Source organism: Uloborus diversus, chromosome 4, assembly GCF_026930045.1.
Source record: "Uloborus diversus isolate 005 chromosome 4, Udiv.v.3.1, whole genome shotgun sequence".
NCBI classification, from domain to species: domain Eukaryota; kingdom Metazoa; phylum Arthropoda; class Arachnida; order Araneae; family Uloboridae; genus Uloborus; species Uloborus diversus.
In genome coordinates, this window is record NC_072734.1 from 24,836,790 (window position 1) to 24,864,059 (window position 27,270).

At 36.3% G+C, this 27,270-nt stretch overlaps 1 long non-coding RNA gene across 1 annotated transcript in view; it reads left to right on the forward strand.

Annotated features, from left to right (window-relative positions):
- The first annotated feature begins 1,988 nt into the window (after positions 1 to 1,988).
- The window catches only part of LOC129220352 (uncharacterized), a 39,776-nt gene continuing 14,494 nt past the window's right edge, over positions 1,989 to 27,270 (forward strand). The window contains exons 1-2 of the long non-coding RNA XR_008580462.1: positions 1,989 to 2,085; positions 8,579 to 8,695. This is a non-coding gene — a long non-coding RNA (uncharacterized LOC129220352). The remainder of the gene's footprint in view (positions 2,086 to 8,578; positions 8,696 to 27,270) is intronic.

Sequence of the window (27,270 nt, forward strand, 5' to 3'; positions counted from 1 at the left end):
TTTTATAAAAAAGATATACAATCGAGCCCTATTATTGGAATGTCTGGGTTGTAATTTGTAATTTTTGTTTTCGGATAATGGAATTTCCAGTTTATTAAAATAATTCTTTGTGGCAAATTTGCTATTCCATTTAGCGAACTCGACTGTATTATAAATTTTATTTATCTCCCTATGCTAGATTAGTAAGAAAAGTAATTAATCTTTAGCAGCCAATTACATCGCAGACAAAAGATATGGAAGACTGAAACAAATTGGAGCGTTATTTTCCATAGTTGGAATACTTCCTTTAAAAAGAAATGACTAATTTTGTTTACACTTTGCAGAGATAAGACTTAAGTCTCGGCTCTGTTCCATAATCGCGGACATCGTCTTTTCTGAAAGACATGTTGACTATCATGTATCTTATCATAAACAGAAGATAAAGGCGGTTTTGCGTGTACTTTTTTGTGCTGTAGATGCATAAGGAAATGTACAGGATGCAAACAATAATAAACTAATCACACATTTTAAAGTAAAGTTAATTTTCAGAAAACACTGTCTCTAGATCAACGTTTCTTATTTTTTTAATAAGTGGAACCTTTTTGAATAACCAGTTTTTTCGTTTAACCCCTGTTTTTTTCGTGTGTAGTATAGTTTGAAGCAACATTCTTGAAATGTTTTATCAACAGTCAAAGTAAAGTTTTGTAATGCCAAAACGTAATTTCAAAAATTAACAAAAAATAATATTTGAAAACATTTTTAAAAAGAAAATTTTGTTGGCACAGAAAAAGCTTTAAAGTTTAAAGTTTAAGTTTTGAAAATTCACTATTTTAATAGATCTTTTAAGTTATCTAAAAATAAATGAAAATTAAAAGTGATAAGAGTTTTATGGAACCCTTGATTGATCTCCGTGGAACTCTTGAGTTCCGCGGAAAGCAATTTAAGAAACGCTGCTGTGAATTTACATAGAGCTCACAGGAGCTCAGGTCCAGCACTTTTTTTCCGTTTTTTGAAATTTTTCGAGTACTCGGTGGAATTCAGGCTGCTTACACATTAAAATAAGTTCTGAAGACAATACTGCTAAGTGAAAGTAAAGGGCAATCTCTGCAGAAAAAAAGTTTTTGAGATGTTTGAAAAAAAAAAAGCCTTTTGGATCCAATATAATCAATAGGAGAGAACGTAGTAGCCTGATCGGTAAGACGTCGGACTCCTAACTAAATAAGGGTCCCAGATTCGATACTAACTGGTCGAAGATCATCCGTTTTCATTAATGGTGGCTGGGGCTAAGGCACGTTAAATATGTCGTGGTCATTAACCCATCTAAGTGAATCAATACCTCTGGGGGTGCTGGACCAGGGATTGCTCGGCTTCTTGTCTGGATAAAAAAAAACAGAGCTGCCTTCAGAGCCCCATCCAACCGGGGGACGATGTCCCCCGAAGTGTGTGGTTTTATATCGCAAAAAAGAAGAATAAATTGATTTCAAACCACCGTTTTCTTCTTTTGGCGAGTCTCCCAAACTAAAAGCTAAATTTTCCCAAGCATTTTTTTCAACTGAAGTGTCCAGCCCCAGTGAAAGACTGTTTACAGCAAAATGTTGTGAAGTCTCTAACCCCCCCCCTCCCCCTTCCTCCGCCGGAAGTTCAGGTAAAAAGAAAAAGTATCTCGAGGAAAGACGAACGAAAGAAAAATAAAGAAAACACACACAAACAAAAAACCATATTTCCTTCCATCTGTAATATACTACGCCCGAAGAGCAGATGTTATTCTTCAGCCCCATAGTATCCAATCCTCTGCCGCATCTGCAAGGTAAAAGAGCGTGGACGATTCTCCCATCTGTTCGATTCTTCTGACCCGGGGCGTGACTTCCCCCGATCGATTCAAAAGCATCAATCTGATTCCAGCAGCCCTTTTCCCACGCTTTTTTTTAGAATCAAAAGAGGGGGTTAGGAGTGTTTGGGCACTCTCAAGGCTATTGGCCCTATGTAGGCCACAACAAAGGATGGAAGATGACGGACCCACCTTAGAATGGATGGCCTTTTTTGGATTTAGCAGGTTTATTGGAGAACGGTTACGAACTGTGCTCCAAAGAAAGGAAAATGGCGAAGGTGAAAGCTGAATTTTTCATTGTATTTTTTGAATACTTGTTGCGTGGATATGTGCAAGGTGGATTGACCCGAATTCTTTTTTTTTTAAATTTTCTTTTTAACTTCTTGTTTCGTTATTGAAAAATCCACTTGAATTCCGTCTAAGAGAATGTTTGTGTTCATTAAGGTTATGGCGGTTGAGGAGGGGGAGAAAATGTTGGTCCCTGCCCCAATATCCAATATTTCAATCAGGTCTAAAAACGGGGGTGGGGCGGGGGAGAAGGAAAGAAAAGAGAAAAGGAAAGATTAAGGGAGAAAAACATGTCATTTGGTGCTGTCATCTATTGGATGAAGTGAAAACGAAATGCAGTTTAAATTTTGTTTCACTGCGTCCAATGCAACAAAAGGGGGGGGGGGGAGGGATTTGAAGACTAGAGTGAATTTACAGAATAAAATGTATGCATGATTTCAAAGACAATTTATAACAACAAAAATTATGAAAGTTCAGACAAAAGATTGACATCATTCAAACAAATACATTTCATCACAATGACTCTCTTAATTAATCAGTTATTTATTTCACGCAAGAAATACCATCATAAAACAAAATAGCAACCAAAAACAATTCCTTTGTGCTGAAATTATAAATGATTAACACAACGTTAATAAAGCAGACACGCGTTTCAGGGTTACGAATACCCCTTTTTCAATGCATAAGAAGTGAACTTAAGAATAAAAGAAAGCTCTAGCTTTTATTAAATGAATTTATAATATCTGAAAGCACGCGTCTGCATTAAAAAAAAAACCGTTATGTTTACTATTTGCAGCAATTAAGTTAGTTTAGCTTCTCTAAATTTAATTAAACTCAAGGATTCTAAGTCTCAAACAATACGTGCTTGATTTGTCGGAATGAAATACAATTCTTATCTTTTGTTTAAGGAGAAAATAGCGGCTGAATTTCAGTAACCTAAAAATGAATAGAAGAGAGCTATTCAATAGGCCAAACTTTATTCAAATCACTTTATCAACTTTATACGTTACTAACTGCGTTGCCCGACGTTGCACGGTGTATCTCGAAAATAAAAGTTACGTCATGTGACGCATGCTCCACAATCAGGCTTGAATAAAAGAAGCAAAAAAGTGTATGAGTTCCAACGTGTAGAATAGAGTAATGTCATGATGCAAAATTCAAATTTACACCTCTTTTGGATTTTTTAAAAAATTTGAGAACAGAAGATGGACTCGATTAAAAAAAGAAATCAGATTTTCGAAACTGCTGCACATATTACAACAAGTGATACATAAATGTAAAGCTAAATACATCAAGTTTTTTTCAGTCACAATGGGGTTGTTTCCTTCAGTCAAAAGTACTTCTTTTAGTCACTGAAGCTGATAGAATGAGCAAAATAAATAAATAAATAAATAAATAAGAGTCATTCCATTTCAAATCAGGCATGCAGGTATGAAAAGTGTCATATGACCATCACCGATTTTTTTGAAAAAAATACAGTAGTTACAGCTAAGGGACATATGAAATATCCCAAAAGGATTTTGCAAGAAAAAAATTTTTTCTTCAGTTACAGCTTATTAAAATTCTGCACAAAATCCGCAATTTTGGAAAAATCCGACAAAACACTCCATTTGAAATGGACACTATTTCAAAAGTATTTAACCTATTTGAATAATTATTTTTTCTAAAAATAAAGAAGGACCCATATATCCTCTAGACATCGTTTTTGAAAGTTTAGTTAGGTTTTTTGATAAAGAAAAAAATTCATTTTTGCCGCGAAAAAACTGCATTTTTACCGATTTTATGATTTTTTTTCTCCATGAAAAAAAAAGTTTTTTTACTAAACGGAGATGGCAGTCTAAAGCCCTTATATGATAGTTTCATAACATATTTTATTATGATCCTTGGATGCATACAACCTCGGAAATAAAATTTGAAATTTTGAAAATTTTCAAAAATTAGCGATTTTTGAAGTGATTTTACTCAAAAAACCCATTTTTTAAAAATCTAAAAATTGGCTCATTTGAACCCCATATAATGCTTAACGAGTGGATAGACACCGCATCCCGTATTTTTTCCCATAAAATGTTTTATGATTTTTTGAAAGTGACCTTATCGCCCATGGCATGCATGTAAAATAAAAATTTCTAATAATTTCAGTCACTGAAAATCTGATTATATTAATGTCTAATAGCTACTATAACGGTGCACTTTATAAGCAGCAAATAAAATTTTACTGACTTTTAATAATATAGTAGAATCAAACCGCTTCTGATGACCCAGTCAATTCGTCTTTTTGTGCTTCGTTATATGAATATATTTTTCTTCTGATCAACGCCTAATTGTTATGGGAGCTGAGCTCCCATACTTTCTTTGTTTCAGTCAAATTTTTGTATTTTTGACCGAATTCAGGCCACTTAAGCATTAAAATAAGTTTTGAAGACTATAGGGATACTGCACTTCTTTTGTTAAAAATTAGATCCCTGGCTATTATAGCTACCTTTGGTGAGATCTGTTTGGTTACCTCAACTTACAACCATGTTCAATTGATTACTTCTCTCATAAAACAGGTGGGCTTTTTAAATTATTAAACTACAAGTGAGTTTTGCGGTTTGAATTTAGTATACATATTCTTACCTATAGAAGTAATCATACGAGGTAGGATCTAAAAATTATGTGACAACATTCGCCAATGACAACCAAAGCACGAAATTAAAATTAATCGTTTTAAATGCATTGTATTGTTTTTCCCTTTGATGGTTTCCCCTGTCGCGTAATTGAATTGAAGAGAAAGAGAATTGAAAGAGAAAAAATATGATTCGTTGCTGAATATGAAAGTAACGGTGAATGCATAGCTTTGGAGACAAAATAAACTAATATTTATAAAAAAAAAAAAGGAAATATTTTAACTGTTACTGATAAAGTACATCATTATCGTAGCTATTAGTCATTAATATAATCACCAAAGGCTCTTCTATCTAAAGGCTATACACAGAGTCTTACAAAAAGACGAATTGACTGGGTCATCAACAGTGGTTTGTTACTGATATATTATTAAAAGTCAGTAAGATTTTAGTTGTTCCTGATAAAGTGCACCGTTATTGTAGCTATTAGGCATTAATATAGTCAGAATTTCAGTTACTGAAATTATTAGACATTTTTATTTTACATGCATGCAATGGGCGATAAGGTCACTTTCAAAAAATCATAAAACATTTTATGAGAAAAAATACGGGATGCGGTGGCTATCCACTTGTTAAGCATTATATGGGGTTCAAATGAGCCAATTTTTAGATTTTTAAAAAATGGGTTTTTTGAGTAAAATCACTTCAAAAATCGCTAATTTTTGAAAATTTTCAAAATTTCAAATTTTATTTCCGAGGCTGTATGCATCCAAGGATTATAATAAAACATGTTATGAAACTATCATATAAGGGCTTCAGACTGCCATCTCCGTTTAGTAAAAAAAAATTTTTTTCCATGGAGAAAAAAATCATAAAATCGGTAAAAATGCAGTTTTTTTGTTGCAAAAACGATTTTTTTTCTTTATCAAAAAACCTAACTAAACTTTCAAAAACGATGTCTGGAGGATATATGAGTCCTTATTTATTTTTAGAAAAAAGAATAATTCAAGTAGGTTAAATGCTTTTGAAATAGTGTCCCTTTCAAATGGAGTGTTTTGCCGATTTTTTCCAAAATGGCGGATTTTGTTCAGAATTTTAATAGGCTGTAACTGAAGGAAAAAATTTTTTCTTGCAAAATCCTTTTGGGATATTTCATATGTCCCTTAGTTGTAACTACTGTAATTTTTCAAAAAAGTCGGGGATGGTCATGTGACAGACCCTGCCTGATCTGAAATGGAATGGCTCATAAATAAAATAATTTGAATTTTTGGCATCTTGAATTCAAATTATGTTTTTCGCAATCACGAGCGTGTGTGTGTATGTATGCGCGTGTGTGTTTCTTTAGGCGCATGTGTGTGTGTTTGTGTAGGCGCATGTGTGTGGGTGCGTGTGTTTGTGTGTGTATGTATGCATGTGTGTGCGTGTTGTGTATGCAGTGCTGTGTGTGTGTAGGCGTTCGTGTGTGTGTGTACGTATGCATGTGTATTTGTGTCTGTGTGCAGGCATGAGTGTGTGTAGGAGTGTGAGTTTGTAGGTGTGTGTATGTATGCGTGTGTATGTAGGAGATGGACGCAACCTGGAGACGGTTTTCGCTAGAGGAGCAGCGGAGACGGTTTTCGCAAGAGGAGCAGCGGAGACGGTTTTCGCAAGAGGAGCAGCTTTGTGAGGCCGGTCGACAGTCGTGCTGCAGAGGAAAGCGGGGGGAAAATAAAATCATAGGACATCAAAACAGTCAAATAAGAACAATAAGCAATCGTGATTGCTCAAAAAAAAAAAAAAAAAAAAAAACATAGACCCAGGAAATGCTTTTATTTCCCAACAGTTATTTTTTAATTATTTTTTTAAAACGTCCGCTTTTTAAAACAAGGCGTGGTCTTTTGACGTCACAAGTGATGCACTTTGGCGCGTATTTCACTGGCGCGCTGAATGCTCACGCTTGCTGTCTACCACATTTCCAGGTTATAATAATTCAGAAGCGAATTAAGTACTGCACTCTACGCTTGCTATCAACCATATCGCCGCCACACATATGAGTAAAGAAGTGAATTAATCATTGCACTCTACGTTAAGGGCAACAGTGAATGTGAGTTCATCATTTGTGATGTCATGCGCAGAAAAGTAAAAAATAAAATTGGGTCTGCACACCGATTTAAATATTTTTTTTTTAAATAGCAAACTTTGTCAAATTATTTAAAAAACGTCAAATCCTATGTTTTTAAGCATATTCTTTCAGAAAACAAATACTTTTAAAATTTCAAAAACCACTCCATTGCTCGATGTGTGAATCTTTTTTACACGAAAAACTTCTAATCCAGTTCGTCCTACACACCAAGCGATTTCTTTTATATGGGATCACGTCAAAGACGCTGTTTATGAAGTTCCGATGCCGAAAACACTACAAAAAGTTCAAGAACGCATTTATGCAGCATTAGCACAAATTGACTAGTCTAACAAAAATCGTGTCAGTGTAACTCCAAAACGGAGAAAGTAAGTGCCTGATTGATAAGGAGTCGTACTCGTAACCCAAGGGTCCCGGATTCGATGCCAGCCGGTTGAAGATCCTTCGTGTTAGTTAATGGTGACTGTGGCGCGTTAAATATGTCGTGGTCACGAAGTCCTCCAGGTGAATCAATACCTCTGGGGGTGTTGGACCAGAGATTCCTCGGCTTCTGGTGTAGATCAAAAAATCACAACTGTCTTCAGAGTCCATCTAATCAGTAAAACCCCAAACAGTGACAAGTACAGAGGACCTTGGAGTGTGATATGACATGATACTATAAAACGTGTGGAACGAACAGTATTATTGTATTACAGATTAGATGCGTGCCGACAGAGTGGTGATTAGAAGCTGGTCTTTTACGCCCAAAGGCGCAGGTTCGGTCCTGGCTCCAGTCCGTGGATTTTCAAAATACCGAAAATCGACAGTGTCCATGTCGTATGATTAGGCGGCATGTAAAAGAGCCCTCGAGCACTCGTTTGACTTAGAGTGTTCTTGGCAAAATTAAATTCCTACAGCAATTTCGCATCAAATGGAGCCCAAGTGTCTCCATCTGGTAGGGAAACTGGGCGTCAAAATCCCTCGTGATAAAAGTATCCGCGATAGTGGTGTTGTGTAAAAGAGTAGGATGCTATTACCGCGAAACGCTCTGGATCTGCAAAAGGCAGTGCCCCTAACGCAGCCCCTTGGGGAAAAAAAAATAACATTCGATGCGTAATAAAAGATTCCAATATTGAACATTTGAATTTGATCAATTTGTACAATGTGCTCACACATTGCACATTTGTGTAAGTCAACTGTATTGGGGGGAAGGGGGGGACTTCATATATTTCTCAAACTCATGCACCACAAATGGTAATATGTGCAACGGTTTTGGAAATATGATTTTTTGAAATCTGGACCATGATTTATGCTCACCCTGTATTTAGGGTTACCAACTTCAATAAACTAAAAAAATAGTGAAATGCGCCGATGCAACGAATACCAATACAACGAAATATTGGTTTCAACGAAATATATATTTTCAGTTCCGATTTGACTTATATTTCATTGCTAGAATTCCATTACAACGAAACTCCCGTTACAACAAACAAAACGAACAGTCCCTTGCAATTTTTTGTAACGGGATTTCACAATTTCTCATTTTACTGTTTGATTAACAACAATTCGAAACTAAGTGCGCATCAGATAAAAACGGAAAGCGTTATACAGTTTGTGATCCACATAAAGTTCGTAGCGACGTCACAGAAGGAAGTCTCTGTCAAATCATTGTACCCAGAAAGATATATTTTGTTTATTCTGCAAAGAAAGCTTATGAAAATGTGTCAAGAACGGATATAGAAGAATGCAACATGTGTTAGCTGATGGCTGTTTTTATTTCAGGTGCACATTCAGAAATGTCGAGCTGCGTTTACTTCCGCGCTAGTTTTATGGAGAGGAAAGTGTAGAAACACTTGGCTGTGATTGCTACTTGCTGTGTGAAAAGAAAATGTTCCATTAGTAAGTTTTTTTTATTTGAAAATGGAAAAAATCGCTAAAAAAAAATTTTTTTTAATGATTTCGCTAGAAACTGTACTATAATGTATAAAATATTAGAAACAAAATAATTTCACACTTTTCGGACCAATTTAAATCAATTTCCATTTCTATGAAGTATTAATCTACTCTAAACATGGTTCAGAAAATAAGCTAATTCAGTAATCTCTGAGATCTTTAATGACAATTTTTCTGGTATCTGAGAATGTAACCGTTTTTGTAGCAATACATAAAACAATTGAAATCAACTCGCAAAGCAACAGTGCGGAGAAACAAAGTTGAAAAACGGTGGATCAAACTCCTGAACAAATGAATAATCTTAATTGTACTCCAGAAATTGACAGCAAGAAACGCGAAGTAAACCTGAAAAAAAAAAAGGGGGGGGGGACGAAATTACAAATGTTTTCCTAAAGCAACAAAGGGGAGGATCTAATGACAGATAGAAACGCGAATTAAACTAGTATGTATTTCCCAACAAATATACATTATCACGGTAGTGAAGTTACTTTGACAAGTTTTTGAGGCAATATAATTAAAAAAAGAATCGAAACGAAATCAACCAAACCAATCAATCGATAATGAATTTAAATTGCACTCCAGAAAATACATTTCATTAAAAAATTACTCTTAAAGTAAGAAACGCGAAGTAAACCAGTAAATTGGGTTTCCCATCAAAGTTATCGTAGTAGTGCAGTCAGTCTATTTAAACCGTTTTTGCGGCAATCTATAAAAAATCAAAATCAACAAATGTTTTCTTAAGTCGTTCGTGCAGACTACTTTTTCCAGGGTGGATAGTGAACCTTTAAAAATTTCTGAAGACAGTGCGAAATTTTTGGAAAAGGGAGGAAAGAGATAGACAAATCGCGGATCAAATTCCTGAACTAAAGAGTAATCTTAATTAGCACTCCAGAAAATGAATGTTATATATAACTCTTTAACAGCAAGAAATGCAAAGTAAATCTGTAAATTAGGTTTCCTATCAAAGTTATTATCGTGGTAGTGCAGCCTACTTAAACCGTTTCGGTGGCAATCTATAGAAAAATAGATATTAACAAAAAAAGGGGAGGAAAAAAGTATCGAAATTGTGGTTCCAAGACTCCTGAATCAGTGAGCAATTTAATATAGCAATCCAGGAAATGAATTCGATAAGTAACAGCTCTTGAGTCTTGAGAACAAGAAATTTGTAGCAAATCTGTTTTCCAACTAAGATATTAACGAGGTAGGGGAGTCTTGCGGTGATCTGCAATAATAATAAAATAATAATAAATAAATCAAGAACAACAAACGTTCTCGCACAGCAACAGTAGGGAGGAAAAAAATAGAGAAATCGTGGATCAAGAATAAATGAGTAATTTTAAATAGCACTCCAGAAAATGTACAATTAACACAACTCTAGACGGCGAGAAGCGCGACGTAACCCTGTAAATTGTGTTTCCCTATGAAGATATTAGCGTGGTAGTACAGTCAACTTATACGTTTTTGAGGCAATTCATAAAAGATTGAGATCAACAAAGGTTTTCGCAAAATTTCAAAAAATATTGGGCGGACTGCATAGTTTTTGAATATGATTACACGATACCCCTCCCCCTTTCTTTAGAGGGGTGAGAGCAAAAAAGAGAAGATAAAGTAAAGTTTTAGAAATATAAACATTTTTACAAAACAGAGACTAAAGTTTGTTATACCGGGGTTTCCAAAGTGGGTGTCGCAAAGTTCCTGTGGTAACCAAAGATGCAGTGAATAACAATTTTTGGGTTGAGAAGGGGGGATTTTTAATTTACTGAAAGATAAAGAAATAAATAAAAAGAAATTACATGCGTGTACACATACCTACATCCAGGCCCGGATCTATAAATTTTGGGCCCCTCTGCAATAAAGTCAGTAGTCCCCCACCCCCTACGAACTCCAGAGGCCAGCAGCGTATATTTGCAACGTTAATAATCTTTGTGCTCGTTTTTTTTTTTTTTTTTTTCAATATTTTTTTCAATTTCTAGGGCCGTTGGGCCCCTAAAGACGTGCCCTTCCCTCACACTGCTAGTACACAGATCCGAGGCTGCCTACATCTAATGAGAAGAAACATTAAGCAACATTAAACAAAGATTTTAAGAAATGCATACAGCAGTACAGTCTGAGCACAGGAGTCTGAAAACAGCTAAGATGAGCAAAATAGAGAAAGAAATAGAGCACAGCGTCTTGGAGACTTTTGAAGACTGTGAAGAAAGTTTTTTCAAATGCGCAATTATTTACAAAGAAAATGGTTTTCATCATCAGTTTGACTTTAGCAAAGTACCTATGCTTTCCGAAAAAAATTCACGAGTCACTAAAAAACAACAGAAATCGCGTTAACTTTGCCCATTGAATTTGAAGTGTTTTCTTGATTTTTCAAGGATCCCATCTTCAGATACTGACCTGATGACCATGGGATCACCTGCAAAGTATATACCTTTTCAAACAAGAAAAAAAAAAATCCAAGTTGGTCTATAAGTGTTTGAGTTTACGGGGGACATACATAAAAAGATTCCGACGAACTGAGAACGTCTTTTTTGAAGTCGGTTTTAAAAGAAGAAAAAATCTTAATGCGCATAACATTTTATACGATTGGCACTGAAAACTGATCTTTGTTCCTCTCCAGGATTTATTTGTGCGCTAATTTAGTTGGAACCATTTAAATGTCAATGGTTTTTCCTAACTATTCAATATTTCACAATAATACGTGTCACGTAACTCGTGAAAAAAGGCACATTTCTCTTTACTTGGCCCCGTTATAGAGCACTAGAAACAGAGTATTTACTGTGATGTTGTATATATGAAGATCAAAATACTACTAGAGCAGTGATACTAAATGCATTTCCTGTTTGCTTCAGAGGAGTCTTTATTCAAAGTTTGCGATATGACTACTAATGATTGATACAGGGAAAACATTTAGAGGGGGTGCACCCCCAAATCAAGAGCCCCCTATAAAGGAAAAATGCCCCTCACCCCCCCCTCCACCCTTAAGGGTGCATCCCTAATTAGTATTGATGTTTTATGGTAGGCACTTTCTTTAACAATGGATTTTATATTTAATCGTCAATATTGAAATTAAATGAAATTGTTTTTTGCATCAAACTTTTTTTTAAAGAACAAATATGGTGAAGCACAGCTTTGGGACCTAAGTTAGATCAATCCTATCCATTAAAAAAAAAAAAAATCGTTTCACTAAAGTGAGATGCTATGATAATGAATTTACAAACAACAATACGCGAGTATGAAATTTGAAGAGTTCCCTCGATTTCTCCAGGATCCCTCATCCCTGGGAGGTCATTCCAAACATTTTCTACTTTCGAGTTCGAAACGTTACGTCAGAGCCGATCACGTGACGAGAAATCTCGCAAAGTGGTATTCTGAGGTAAAAAAATTCTTATTGCGATGTGGCGACGAGTCCAAGTTCCAGCCGCGATGGGGGAAGAAAAGTTTTTCGCCGGTTTTGGCGGCGCGGGGGGAGGGAGGAGGCACGTGATTTCTTCCAACCAATGGTCTTTAGGCGCAGATACTTTTTGTTTTGCTCCATCCGTGCAAGATAAGGCGCGAATTTTGACGATTGGCACGCTAATGGCTCATACTTCAAAGAATACGTTTTACGTTGCAAAGAATCACATCGAAATAATTTTAGATTTTCTAGAAGCAAATCCAGAATTCATAAAAATAAATTCACCGAAAATTTTACAAAATAGTACACAAAGGAAAAATGAGCCGAGGGCTAAAGGTAAGTCATATTTTATGCATACGAGTATTTCAATATTACAGTGTCTAAAACAAAAATCGAAGAGGGGAAAAAAGCCAATACATACATGAGAAAAAAAATTAACCGTACATTTTGTTGATTTATAATATAAAACCATCTATAATAGTAAGAACGTCTTGTATGAAATATATTTTTCCCGAGAAACTATAATCAAAATAATGATAATAATAATAACTTTAGACAAAATCATGATATCAAAAAAAAAAAAAAAATCCTAACTGTCATAAATGTAGACGAAGAAATATTAATAGTCCGTAATCGGGGATTGTATATTATGTTGTTGTCGTGTCTCGTGTCGAATGCGAAAGGTTTAGCTGCATCCAAAAGTCTTGATGAAGAAATCTGCTAATAGTCCAGTCAATAGGTAGAAAAAAACGGGCTTACCTTACAAAAAATGGGGTCAAAGATTTTTTTTTAAAATTTGTATATACTAGTGCCAATATGAAAAAACCAAGTTATCCAACACGAAAAACGTCGGGAGAAGTTTTGGGGGCCGAAAAACCCCAAAAATTTGTGACTTTTTGCGGTATTTCCAAAATATCTCAAAAATGGTTAAAATTAGAGAAAAACTTCGAATGTAAATGTTGAAGAAGATTAAATTTCCTTCAACTTTTGTCATTACAACATTTTTGTAGCATGAAAAGCAAGCGAGTTACAACTTCTTGAAAGTCACACTTTTTCTGAACCCCTCAGCAAAGTTCGTAAAGGCGCATCGGATAACGAAGGAAAAAAGGAGAAACACCGACTGCCTGACCTTGGAAATGATTTGTCTTTCGCAGCTGAGGGTAAATCAGCCTCTGCTTCCTTTAACATAAACAAAACACCCCCATTCTATCCCTTTTTTTCTCCAAATGCGATGTATCGACTCAATAGCAACGCGTATTGGTCATTTCAGAGTTCGAGCAAGAGTGTTTTATCAATTTGTGTGTTCTGTATTACAATTTTTTTTGTAGAAATGATTACGCCTGACCAAGATGTTTTTTTTTTTCTATTTGCAAAATCAGTTTGAATGAAGGCGAAGTAAGGATTGTGAAGGAGAAGGGAATAATAGAAAATCTTCAGAGATGCAGTACAAAACGTCAGAATGAGGATCATCAGTGATTTTTGAAGGACTTAAAAGAAGTAATAATTCACACTGCCTGTCACAAATGCTATATCAATGAGCAATCAATCTCTTCCTTCGAAGTAATGGTTTAACCTAACTTGGTAAGCTAAATTCCCCAAGAAAGATTTCTGGCAAATTATAACAACAAAAATCGTCTTATCCAACTTCTTAAGACGTATTTCGAAGAGGGTGACATTGAAGCCAGGCAGGTTCAAGAAGATACCAACTTACTGTTCTTTCAAAAGTGAAGGAAATTGAAAAGATTGTTATAGCGGGTTAGGATATGGATCTGTTGGTGCTGATGACAGCTTTAGGACAGCCTTTCAGCAACTTGTTCTTTTTAAAACCTGGAAGAGGGAATACTTGTGATTTGTTTTTTTTCCCCACTAAATCCTTTAAGTTTGACCCCAGCAATATTCTTTTTATTTATGCGTTTAGCGGGTGTGATACGACATCGGCAATCTTTGGCCAAGGCAAAATTAAGTTGTGCAACATAGTCAAAAAAATTCCTGAAATTTCGGAAGCTATTGAAGTATTTATGGATCCAATCAGTCATCATGATGCCGTAGCTGCAGCTGGAGAAAATATTTTAAAAATATTATACGCAGGTGACGTAAGGTATTTGAACCTATCTTTGGATACTTTGCGATTTAATCTTTTTATAAAACCAGTATACAGAGCCAAAATAAATTTTGCAGTGTGCAAAAAAAAAGAAAAAAATGCTGGATGTTATCATTCATATTGGTGCAACCAGCAAATTCTAAGTTGGTTGGGCAACATAATTGATCTAGGGAAATGGGGTTGGGAACACAGAATGCAAGGTCTATTGCCTGTTGACTTGAAAAGTGATTCAGCTCCCCAGACTCTTTTGAAGATTGTATCTTATTGTACCTGCAAGAAAAATTGTACTAGAGCCTGTTCTTGTTGCAAGGTGGGTTTGAAATGCTCCAGCATGTGCAAACACTGTAGTGGCATAAATTGTGAAAATGTTTAACAAATTTCATCTTTGGATGAGACTGCAGAAGATGATTTGTCTTAGGAGCTTTTGGAATCACAGCAACAAGGAGATGAACAATTCAAGGACCACAGATTCTTTCTACCCCCTACAGATTCTGAACAAGGAGAACCTGGGCCTTCAAAACGGCTTCGAAGAAGATAAACAACGTATTTTGTTGTCTTTTCTCTTTTTGCTTTAAGATCGAATGAATCTCCCTGCAATTTAGATGCACGTATTAAACTTCCACAGTTCGATTTTCATTTTGAAAGGTAATTCTTTTGGGTTTTTCATGCCTTAAAAAGTCAGTTTCTGCAGAATATTTTCAAAGTGTTCATTACGCATTACTATTGTACCTTCATTTGTGCATTATTGTGTCTATTGTTTGCTTATTAGCACCCTAATATTTATTAATTTACATTTATATTCAATTATCGCATTTTCGCTTTTAATAGTTAGAAAAGATGGTACGAATTATGTGCTTTCAATGAATGTGTAGATTATGTAATTAAATTACAAACTGAAATATAAATCAAATAATATTGGAATTTGATGAAGACTACCTCTATCAGATCCGAAATATTAGTTCATGAGCGGTGGGGGGAGGCTTTATTATTATTACTGTATCAACATAGGATGTATGATTGTGTTGTTTGTTTGCTTATTAGCAGGGCCTGGTTACCGCACAGGCCTACCAAGCCTGGGCATGAGGCCTCCTCTTCCTAAGGGGCCCCAAATTACTTAAAGAATTATGCATAGCATTACAACTATACAAAAAATACACACATTTTTAAAATAATAGTCTTCAGGGGCCTCAAAATTATTATGGGCCTTGGGCCTCACTTTTAGTTAGTCGGGCTCTGCTTATTAGCTGCCTAATATTCATTCCTACACATTAATATTTAAAGATCGCATTTTTGTTTGTAATAATTAGACTAGAATGTACGAATTATATGCCTCAAATGAATGTATATAATGTGTAGTCCAGTTACAAACTGCAATGTATCATCTGTTATTGGAGTCTGATGAAGATTACCCCTGTCAGACCGGAAATGTTAGTCCGTGAGCAGTGGAGAAGGAGTAGGAAATTCAAACTGTCGATAAACTCTTTGAAACTTAAGTTTCTATTCGAGTTCTAATAATTGTGACGCTTTGTTTTCGGTGTGAATGTTTTTTTTTTTTTTGCGGAGTGGAGGAAAACTGCCTATTTTCAAAGAGCTATAGCAAGTTTGTTATTTGTGCTACAAAAAAGTTGTAAATACGAAAGTTGTAGGAAATTTAATGTTCTTTAAACTTTGTATTTGATATTTTTTCCTAAGTTGAACCATTTCGGAGATATTTTGGAAAAAACAAAAAAAAGTCATAAATTTTTGAGGTTTTTCGGCCCCCAAAAGTTCTCCCGGGGTCTTTCGTGTTGGATAACTTGGTTTTCCCATGTCGGCATCAATATGTACAAATTTTTTAAAAAAATCTTTGACCCCATTTTTTGTAAGGTAAAATGTATCTATTGACTGGACTATAATTCAAATTGAATATAAAACACTAAAATGCAGAGGGGGGGGGGGGGGGGGCTAGGTTATGGCGCTGACTGCGCTATTGAAATTTTTAGGGGATGGTGGTGGTGTTTTGAGGGGTCTTTGTTTATTGGGGGGGGGCTCTTGCTTTTGTAGGGGGGAGTCTTTGCGATATTTGGGGGGAGGGGCACCCCTGCAATATGTAAAAGGTTTGTTGGGCTAATTGAGCTTTTGGGGATGAGAGCAGTCATAACAGAGTATACAATCTTCCATATTAGGATTGGTAATGTAAAAACCAACCTTTCCCCCCGTTCAGTTGTAACTTGTAATTATAGCAACAATCTCAGTATCAGAGACATATTCCAGTTTTTTTCTCTTTTTCTTTAAAATTATAATTTAATAAGCATATGCTTAAATAAAAAGTTTTATTTCTTCATTATTCCTGTTTTCAAATTCCATTTTTTCTAGGTATTGTTTTCCAAGACCCAATCTTAAGATATCTTCAAAACAGAAAACAGTACTTTTTTAGATTTCCTTTTCAAAACAAGCAACTTGTAACTATGATTACACACTTTCATCTTTATCTTCAAGATTAAAAAGTCAAAACAGCAATCTTGGTTATAAGAGCAGTTTAAAATGAATAAATACTCTGCTTCTGTAAATGTATATTGAAAAATATTCGTAAAGGGAGTAAGATTTTTTAATCATCGTTTCACTTCAGCTGATAAAGAACTTTAAACGTTCAACCCAAAGAAAAGATTCTAAATTGAAGAAGAAATGAAAAAAGGAGTAATCGGGGCGAAATGGAAAATCAAATTTTAGAAACAATTTCCCAGAAATTACCAGGCTTTGTACTTTTTTGTAATTAGTTAATCAATATCAAATTTCAATAAAGAAAAAAAAAATTTCTTACAAATTAAATTCAATTGAAATTGAATAATGACAGTAGGTAACAAATCAAGAATTTAGGGGAAAAAAGGGGGAGGAGGATTTTACAGCAAAAGAAGACAGAAAAAAAATTACATTCGTCAGTGGTGTATCTAGCATGGGTGACAGACGGGGCAGTAATTTGTGATGTCACCGCACCCCCCCCCCCCCCTTAAACGCAAAAAAGGGGGATTGAATATTCTGTGTAAACTTGAAATTCATACAATTTTCAGAAACAAATAGTACTTTTGTGAAACAACTAAATTTTAAGTGGGATAATGTACAAAAGACATAAAAATTATGAACGCTTTTTATATAATTTGCTCTAGACGCATTTGTGCAGGCCGTCAAGCGGTCAAAACCAATAAAGGGGAGTAGAAAATTCATAGCTCCTTAATTTTTTCAAATGCATTATTTCTTGAAAATGGAAGTCCCCGATCCCCGCCCCCCCCCCCCGCCCAACGTATTTCCTAAGTGATGGATTTGGTTAAAAGAAAATGAAATCCATGGAAATAAACAACCTTAGCCGAGAATGCATTTTTATTCATAAACTGACATCATTTGCATTGAAAAAGGCGCTCTTAATGTCTTCAAAACACGTGTCTGCAATTTAATTCGGATATTTGTGTATTATAATGTTGTGAAAGTGGGTTTAAGTCTTTTAAGCATTGAAAACTTGTTGTAAAGTGAGAAATGTTACATAAATACCTATTTTATGTTTGCAGTTATAAATCTCCCCCCCCCCTCTCTACCCCCCTGCATCATTTTTGGGGTTGGCCACATCCTAATTCGTTTTCTTCGTACCAATACCATACCTTTTAGAAAAACCAACTCCCGTAGTTTTATTACGAAAATTTCACCGAAAACCACTTTGCCCCCCCCCCCCACCCCTTCTTCCCTGCAAAATGTTTTTGCAAAACTCCCGTTTTAGTGTCACAAAAATTGAACGGAAAACCACTTGCCCCTCAGTGCAGTTATATGACCCCCCCCCCCTTTTCCCTGCACCATTTTCAGGGTTGGCAATATCCTAATTCGTTTTCCTCGTGCCAATACCTTTCAAAAAAACCAACTCCCGTAATTTTATCAAAAAAATTCCACTAAAAACCATTTGCACCCCCCCCCCTGCACCATATTCGGTGTTCGCAACATTAAAATTAGTTTTTCTGAAATGTATTGGCAAGCGGAAAACTAACTCCCGTTTTTGCGGCACGAAAATGGAACGGAAAACCACTCCCCCTGTACAGTTACGACCCCGCCCCCCTGCACCATTTTCGGCGCCGGCAAAATCCTAATTCCTTATTTGTTATCCTCCTGCCAATAAATACCTGTCAGAAAACTTACTCCCGCAATTGTATCACAAATTGAATAGAAAACCACTTGCTCCCCCCCCCCCCCCCTCCTGAACCATTTCTAAGATTGGCATCATCCAAATTCGTTTTCCTCGATCCAATACCTTTCAGAAAAACAAACTCCCATAATTGTATCACAAAAATCACATAATCTCACCTACTTCGGGGCAGTCGAGATTTCGCTCGCAAGTAAAGGCGCGAAAAGTCACTTTTTCCCCTTCTTTTGGAGCTTAGAATACGAACTTACGAGATTTATACTGCGAGACTGCGATTTTCCTTAAAGCGCCATCTAGTGAGACGATCAGAACTAATCTCGCAAGGTGAATTTCGAGCTTGGAATAAGCACCCTGGACTTGAAGACCATTAGACGACGGGAGAAGTATAGGATTCAAACAGAAAAAGAATTTTCCTAATCGGTACAGGCATCTTCTAGTAATCGGGAAAGATAGTACATAAAAAAATTCCAACGTTAATTAGTATTGCTATAACTGAAAATTAAACTGACGGCATCATGAAATATTAAATCTAGAAACTTGTCAAACTTCAGAAATCGGACCCTGGAAACGATATATTTATTAAGGAACTAGAGGACCCGACAGACGTTGTTCTGTTCAAACTTTGTAAATAGAAAAGTTAATAAATTTCAATAAACTACAAAGTGTTTAAACCTTTTTTTTGAAAAAAAATAAGTGAAAAAAAAATGATTTAAGCTGCTTGGTGTCAGAATGCGTATATTTATTACAACTTGATTTATCTAATGCCCACTAAGCAGTTGACTGACACTGAGCATTAACTATTTTCCCCCCGTACTTAATGGTTTGTTCCTACTCAAGCGATAAAAAGCGTCCTCAAATATTAAGCGTAAAAAACTAACTACCATCTAGAACAAACGGAAAATCCCGCTGCAACATCCCCCATATAAAAAAGAGTAAAACAATCGAAAGGATGTCGTTTAAAAAAATTATGAATGTAAAAACAGTTCTCTGAATTAGGAGCAGAAATCACTCTTCCCTCCCCCCTCCCTCCCGTTGTAAAATAAATACATTCTTCAACTAAAACGACTAAAAACCCTTTAAAAATGAAAAGCAATTCTTTGCCATTTGAAATATTCCGCCAAATAAACAAAAAATACAATATATTACAGTAACAGTAGCTTTAAAATGTAAACAAATTATTATGCAACTCTATTGTTTATAGCCAAAGTCGCCAATCCACCACGTAACTGTAATTCAGCCGATCAGTGAGCTAAGCCAACTCCGACCGATTAGCAATCCGATGTTTTGAATGAAAACTTTTAAAACTTCATATATTGCCTAATTCGTTCTTTCCACGAAAGAGAAAGATCTTCTGGGGATATTTCGATAATTGGGAATCTGGCGATCTTTTTTCATTGGCGTCAATTTTTGGCACCAGCGCCTGCGCAGAGGTATTTTTCGTTGCAAAGCTAAACAAAGAGAACGGTAACATCTATTTGCATAGGGCTACTGTAAATCAGCAGGGTTACGAAAATAAAGTTATTAACGCCAAAAATGAGACGACCGCGCCAGATTCCCAATTATCGAAGTATTCCGATCTTACACTGCACTGATCTTTTGTGTACAGAACTACCCTGTTGTAATTTATCTGGACGAAAATAAAATTTGTTTCGTCTTTAAATTCCATCATTTTTTCCTTTAATAATGTGCTAATTAGTTTAATGATCAATCCTTAAAGTATTCTTGACATTGGTGCCAAAACTCAGATGGATTTCAGTCGAGAAACAAATGTTGCTAGTTACGGAACTTTCTAATCATTTAGTTAGGACTCGACCGATGCATCGGCCTGGCCGATTGTTATAAATAATCATTACAACGTAAGTATGGCTTAAAGAATAAAGCTTTTATTTACTGAAAACCAAGCTAGATAAATTAACTAAGCTTTCTTTAAACATAAAATGACAAAAGAACAAAAGCTATTGTTGCCAATTAATTTAGTTAAAATCAGTATTGCCAAATAGCGTAAACAAGTATTATATTACATTCACCCCCTCCTAATTAATTTTTACAGTCTATAACAAGATTGTAGCTCTCAGCCTGTTACATAGTCGGCCAGATAGGATGGTTGGCGCCTTTCTCTGGTAGAGCGAAAGACAACTTCATCATTCATTGATTCTGCGAAACTGTTGCGTGGCGTTCCTTTATGATATTCTGGAGAGCTGAGCGATAATGAAGATTTTTCCAATGTAGTATGTTGGGTCGCCTCTTCTGGTAGATCATCAGTCGGTTTGATCTTCTGACGAAGTGGGGAAAGATGATTCGACTCATCGTCGCAAGTAGAGTCCTCATCCCCTCTTGGAGCTAAGTGTCTTAAAGAAACAGTGGTTTCGCGTCCGTCAGGATATTTTACATGAGCGTACTCAGGATTTGCTTCAATAAGCTGGACTTCTTGCACAACTGGCTCATACTTGTTGGCTCTTGCATGGTTTTTCAAAAGAACAGGACCAGGGCGGGAGAGCCAAGTAGGCAAAGACCGACCGTTGAATGATCTTCGGGCATGAATGAAAAGACGTTCGTGAGGTGTTGAGTTGGTGGCAGTGCACAGCAGAGAGCGAATTGAATGTAGTGCTTGCTGCAATACCTCCTCCCAACGTTCTATTGCAATATTTTTTGATTTAACAGCAAGTTGTATGGTTTTCCAAATTATACCATTGTACCTTTCAACTTGACCATTACCTTGAGGGTTGTATGCCGTAGTACGGCTTGTAGCAATACCAAGCGAGGTCAAGAAGCTTTTCAGTTCACTGGACATAAATGATGACCCTCTATCCGTATGTATATAGGCAGGCATTCCGAAAACCGAGAAAAGGTTCTGGAGATGTGAAATAACTGTGGCAGCAGATACATCCGAACATGGAAACGCAAAAGGAAACCTGGTGAACTCATCCACAACCGTAAGGAGGAAACGGTTCCTTGATACAGCTGGTAAAGGTCCTTTGAAATCAATATTTAACCTTTCAAAAGGAGAAGTTGCTTTTATCAACTTGCCTTCGTCCCTGCAAAAACGAGGCTTTACTTCATTACAACATTTGCATGAGTTTATAACTCTTTTGATGTCTTCTAGAGAAAAAGGTAAGTTCTTTGCTCGCACCCAATGGTACATTCTCGTAATGCCAGGATGGCACAAAGAGTCATGCAACATATTCAAATCTACTTGAGGAACAGAGGCACCACTTACTCGCGAAAGAGCGTCGGCTGTTGCATTTTTGTTACCAGGTCGATAGATGATGTCATATTTAAAACATCCCAGTTCCAGTCTCCAACGCATAATCTTTTCATTTTTTATCTTACTATTATGATGCTGATCAAAAATAAAAGCAACTGATTTCTGATCAGTAAAAATCTCGAAGTGTCTACCGATCAGGTAATGTCGCCATGTTCTCAAAGACTCTACAATAGCATATGCCTCCTTTTCAATGATGGCATGCTTTCTTTCTGATGGGCTGAGGGTTCTGGAGAAGAATGCAATAGGTCGATTTGCTTGACTAAGTGTAGCCGAGATTGCGAATTCAGAGGCATCTGTTTCAACTCTGAACGGAATTTTATCCTCGATTGCAGCTAGTGAGGTAATATCAGATTTTAGAGAGTTGAAAGCTGTCACAGCTTTCTTGGATAAAGGAAAAGGTCCATTGCTCAAGAGAGGGCGTATTTTTTCTGAGAAGCTGGCGATCCAGCGAGAGTAATGAGCGAACATCCCTAGAGCTCGCTGTAAAGAGGCCGTGTCTCTGGGCACAGGCATATCCATTAAGGGAGCCAATCTATCACGATCAGGTTTAATCTCCTTATTGCAAATGGTATAACCTAGTAACTTGATACATTTCACCGAGTATTGGGACTTTTCTTCATTTAGGGTTAAGTTGTACTTCTTTACTGCAGCTAAAAATCTCTGTAGGTTGTTATCATGTTCAGTTTGAGTTTTACCACAGACCGTTACATCATCTAAATAGGGGTAAACACCGTCTAGTTTTTCATTTGCGATAATCATATCAATTGTCCTCTGAAAACTGGCTACACCATTAGTGACCCCAAAAGGAACACGCAAGAATTGATAGAGTTTCCCACTCGCTTCGAAGGCAGTATACTGCTTCTCAGAGTCCTTGATTGGTACCTGATGGTAGGCGCTCCTCAGATCTATTGTGCTGAAGATTTCATATTTAGAGATTTCGGAAATTAATTCTTCAATCCTTGGGAGAGGGTAAGCGTCCAGAAGGGTAAACTTATTTATGGTTTGTGAGTAGTCTATTACCATGCGATTCTTATGAGTGTCTCCTTTGACAACAAATGCTTGAGCTCGCCAAGGGGAGTTACTGGGTTCTATAACGCCTTCGCTCATGAGCTTAATTATTTCAGAAGCAATGAACTGCTTGTCTTCATTGGTTTGCCTCCTGGGCTTAGTAGCGATAGGTTTACAGTCGGGTGTAAGGTTTGAAAACAACGAAACAGGTGGGACTAAGGCTACGGCCAGGGAGCATATACGTAAAGGAGGTCTCTCTCCTCTAAAGTCAATCTCTACCGACGAATGATCACTTAATACGTTGTGACCTACTAAAAAGTCTACACACAAGTTTCGCATGACTAATGCCTCCACATTGTTGTATTTATGACCTTGCATTTTGACTGAAACAGTACAACAACCAGAAACTTCCGTGGTCAACGACGAATTCGCCATGGTTATTTTTCCATAGTAAGGATTCACTTCTGCGCGGCATCTCTGAACATGCAACGCATTGATAAAACTTAAAGAGCTCCCAGTGTCTATCAGTGCATTTAGCTTCACTCCATTAATTTCCACTTGAGTGACCGATTTTTGAAGGCAATGGGGGAAGACAGAAGCAGAAGCGAGGAGGTAGGACGAAGCACTGGATTGTGGTGATTTGCCTTGTTGAAATGGGGAGGACTTACATGATCTCTGGAAATGTCCTTTTTTTCCACAATTTCGACATATCGAATCCTTTGCTGGGCAAGCACTCCGAGGGTGATAGTCATTCCCACAGAAATAACACCTCTTTGAGCGATTTGGGGTAACTGCTGCAAGCTGATGAGCATCGTCATCTTTAGAGCTCTCCGTAGTTGCCCCAGTTGTACAAGGGTTTTGTAAGAGGTAAGAAGCTGAGTGATGCTCAGCCAGCTCCAGAGCTCTGGCTTGATCAAACGCATTCTCCAGGGTGACAATGGAGTTCTCCAGCAGTCTTTCGCGAATGCGCGAGTTCTTGAGGCCACGAATGAAGGCATCTCTGACATACTCGCTTTTGTTCTGTTCTGCATTGACAGCTTTGAAACTACAGTCCTTGCTAAGTTGCTTGAGTGCTTGAAGGTATTCCTGTACTGACTCACCACTCTGCTGAGCTCTTGATGCCAAGCAGTGTCTCGCAAAAATTTCATTGCGCTTTGTTATGTACAAAGCATCTAAGACTGCTATGGCATCTGTATACTTTGTGCAATCATTGATATACATATAAACTGTTGCAGAGACATAATTGCATAATAGGGAAAGCTTGTTACCGTCTTGGATGTCCTTAATTTGCGAAATGAAGTTAGAAAAGGTTTGGCACCAAGTGCTTCCACTTCGCCTCTGCGCCAACGCTTGTGGGGATCCACGTCAAACCTTTCCGGTTTTAGTAATTGCTCCATTTAGTTGCTTGCTCAAATGTTATCAGTAAATAAAATTGTTATAAATAATCATTACAACGTAAGTATGGCTTAAAGAATAAAGCTTTTATTTACTGAAAACCAAGCTAGATAAATTAACTAAGCTTTCTTTAAACATAAAATGACAAAAGAACAAAAGCTATTGTTGCCAATTAATTTAGTTAAAATCAGTATTGCCAAATAGCGTAAACAAGTATTATATTACACCGATGCATCGGCGCCGATGGTTCAACAATTTTGCCATCGGCATCGGCATCGGCGACCGATGCTAACTTGTAGGAAACATCGGCCCATCGGCCTTAAAAACACCGAAAAGCCGATGGAATTGGCCGATGTTTTTGAAAAACAGGACCTTTGTTGTTTTACATTTTAATACAAAGTAAAGGGAGTTATTGTTTTCAAACAAAATTGTTTACATAAATTTCAGTATGAATTTCTATTTTAGTCATCCATCAAAGAGTTTTTAATACTGCATTCAGGTACCAAACCAGTTAATTATTGCGTTGTTTCTTGCGGCTGGATGTACGTATGTATCTCTCATAAGCCATAACTCAAAAATGGTAAAAGCTGTAGAAGACTAAATTTTCGCATGTGGAATGTGCGCACGTTCCAGTTGTGCACTTCCCTTTTTGTTTTCGATCGGGTGTTCGAAAAAGCCTATCAACTGATTTTTTGTGGCTATTAATTACTTATTTCAATGCAAAACTAATATAGCGTCTCAGACTGACGATCATTTGGTGATAGATTGCAGAATTGGAGACCGTGGAAACAAATATGAGATGGCGAAACCGATTTTTTGAGCAATCACATTGCTTGTTGTTCTCATTTGACTGTTTTGAATTCCTATGATTTTATTTTCCTCCCGCCTCCCTTTGCACCACCACCGTCGACCGACCTCACGATGCTGCTCCTCTAACGAAAACCGTCTCCAGGTTGCGTCCATATCCTACACACACATGCATACACAAACACACCTACCCACATACACACACACACCTACACATACACACACATCTACACATACACACACACCTATACACTCATACATAGACATAAACACACGCCTACATACACACACGCACTCCTGATTGCGAAAAACATAATTTGAATTCCAAATGTCAAAATTCAAATTAATTTCATTTTGTTAGATTCCCGTTGAACCGACGGTAATTTTTAATTTTTCGATATTTTTAATATGAACCACAGTAATGCAGTCCTTTCTGTATCGCTTCGGCGGAGCTACAAGTTTGAGGCCCGTCGAATCACATTTTGGGGCAGTATTTCTTTATCACAGAAGCTGTAAAACATTTATCACAAGCATTTTTGTAACTTCTACGGTGCCCCTATGGTTATGGGGCCTCTCTCGCAATTGCAACATTTGCTATTAAATCCGCCACTGCACGTCAAAACAAACTCGGGTGCAATTTTTAAAAGGTTTTTTCTGCTTAATGTTTATGATTATTTGAAACTCTATTCTTTACGACTATTTTTTTATTTCCGAGAACACTTGCGTGCCCCTCCTCCCACTCCCTCAATTTCTGAAATTAAACTCTAGTTGTACTTCTGAGTTGTTTAAAACTAACACCATTCATAAAAATAGAATTTTTTTTTTCCAAGATTTATCTATTCTTTAGGAAGAATTTAGAGCATTAATATAAGAAAATGATTAAAGACGTTTTGAATGGTGACATAATTCGGAAAACAAAGGGACTTTTGAATTTTTTCTTTAGAAGTGCTGAAGTAGATTCAGAAACTCTTCCGAGGCGTTGGTGGTAGCGGTTCCGTACTAAAAAAAAAAAGCCGAAGTTTAACGTTGTGAGTTACTCCAAAATCAGAGGGTGTGACTCCCCTAACCTACCCTCGTCGTTTCAAGCATTTCTTAAATATTTAGCGATTACTTATTTTGGTCAAGAAATGTCATTTTACGTATTTCTTATACTCGTTTCACCTATATTTTGTAATACTTCATCTTTTCTGCATCATTATAAGCGATCGTTTTTTTTTTCTGTTGTAAGTATCTATTTTTATGTATTTATATAAAATCAATGAATAAGTTATTTTCGTTTTCACCATATGTTTAATAATATGTTGTAGAAAAGTTTCAAGGATTTTCTTACATGCAATTTTTTAAATTTCAGAAAATTATTGTTAAATTGAAAAAAATAATTTGAACTTGGTTGTAGTGCTTCATAAAAGATTAAACAATCAAATTGTTCAATATTGCGTGCGCAAACGTCAGATCAAGTAGTATATGTATTCAGTTATTAACTTGGTGTAAATATTGAGTTTGTTTATTGTAGTTGCATTTTAAGAACCTCGCTCTTTTCATGGCTATTTCTTTTTTCCACAAAATTTATGTCATTGTTATACATTTTATGAAAAATGCAAACTTTTCTATTCATAAATTTAAATAAGTATAAAAATATTAATATTATGATTTAATATTGTAATTTGTCTGTTACCTTTTTTGTTTAATTTGATGACTAAAAAATGTCTAAGTGCAATCTTTCCGCTTTAATTGCGTAAATTGTTGACAGTTTCATAGTTTAATTCTTAATTTGTTTTTGAATGATTAAACAACATAATTGATTTTTAACTATGTTTAGTTTACCTAAATCCATACATTATTACAATATTACTGAAATCTTAGTTATATGTTCAATTAAAAAATATATATATATCGATCGGTTATTAAACAGTCTCTTTGCTTTTCTTCCTTTTTTCTTTCTTTCTTTCTTTTTTTTTGGCTGTTGTTCTTTGTCTTCTGTCATACAGCAGTCAAAAAAGGAGAAACATAACTACACCCTATACAGATTGTACGTAGTACGATCCAAAAGTTTGGGGGACAAGCTGTATAAAACATTACCCAGAATAGTTCACATTACCGAAGCACATCCACCTTCAAAAGGTCATCATGAGAGACCATGTACTTCTGCCAGTGTTTATATAACTTTTGGAAACACTCTTGGAAGCCATTTTCGCTACCTTCTGTGATGCAGCTTTATCTTCTCCTGACGGTAGAAAGCGGCGTCCATGCAAATGTTTTTTTTTTTTTTTTTGCTGGGAACAGGTAAAAGTCACACGGAGCTAAGTCCGACGAAACGTTATGCTATTTGTTTGCCATATCAGAGTATTGACTAATCGAACCGTGCATCCTCAACATGAAAGTCGCCTTCTTCCCCACG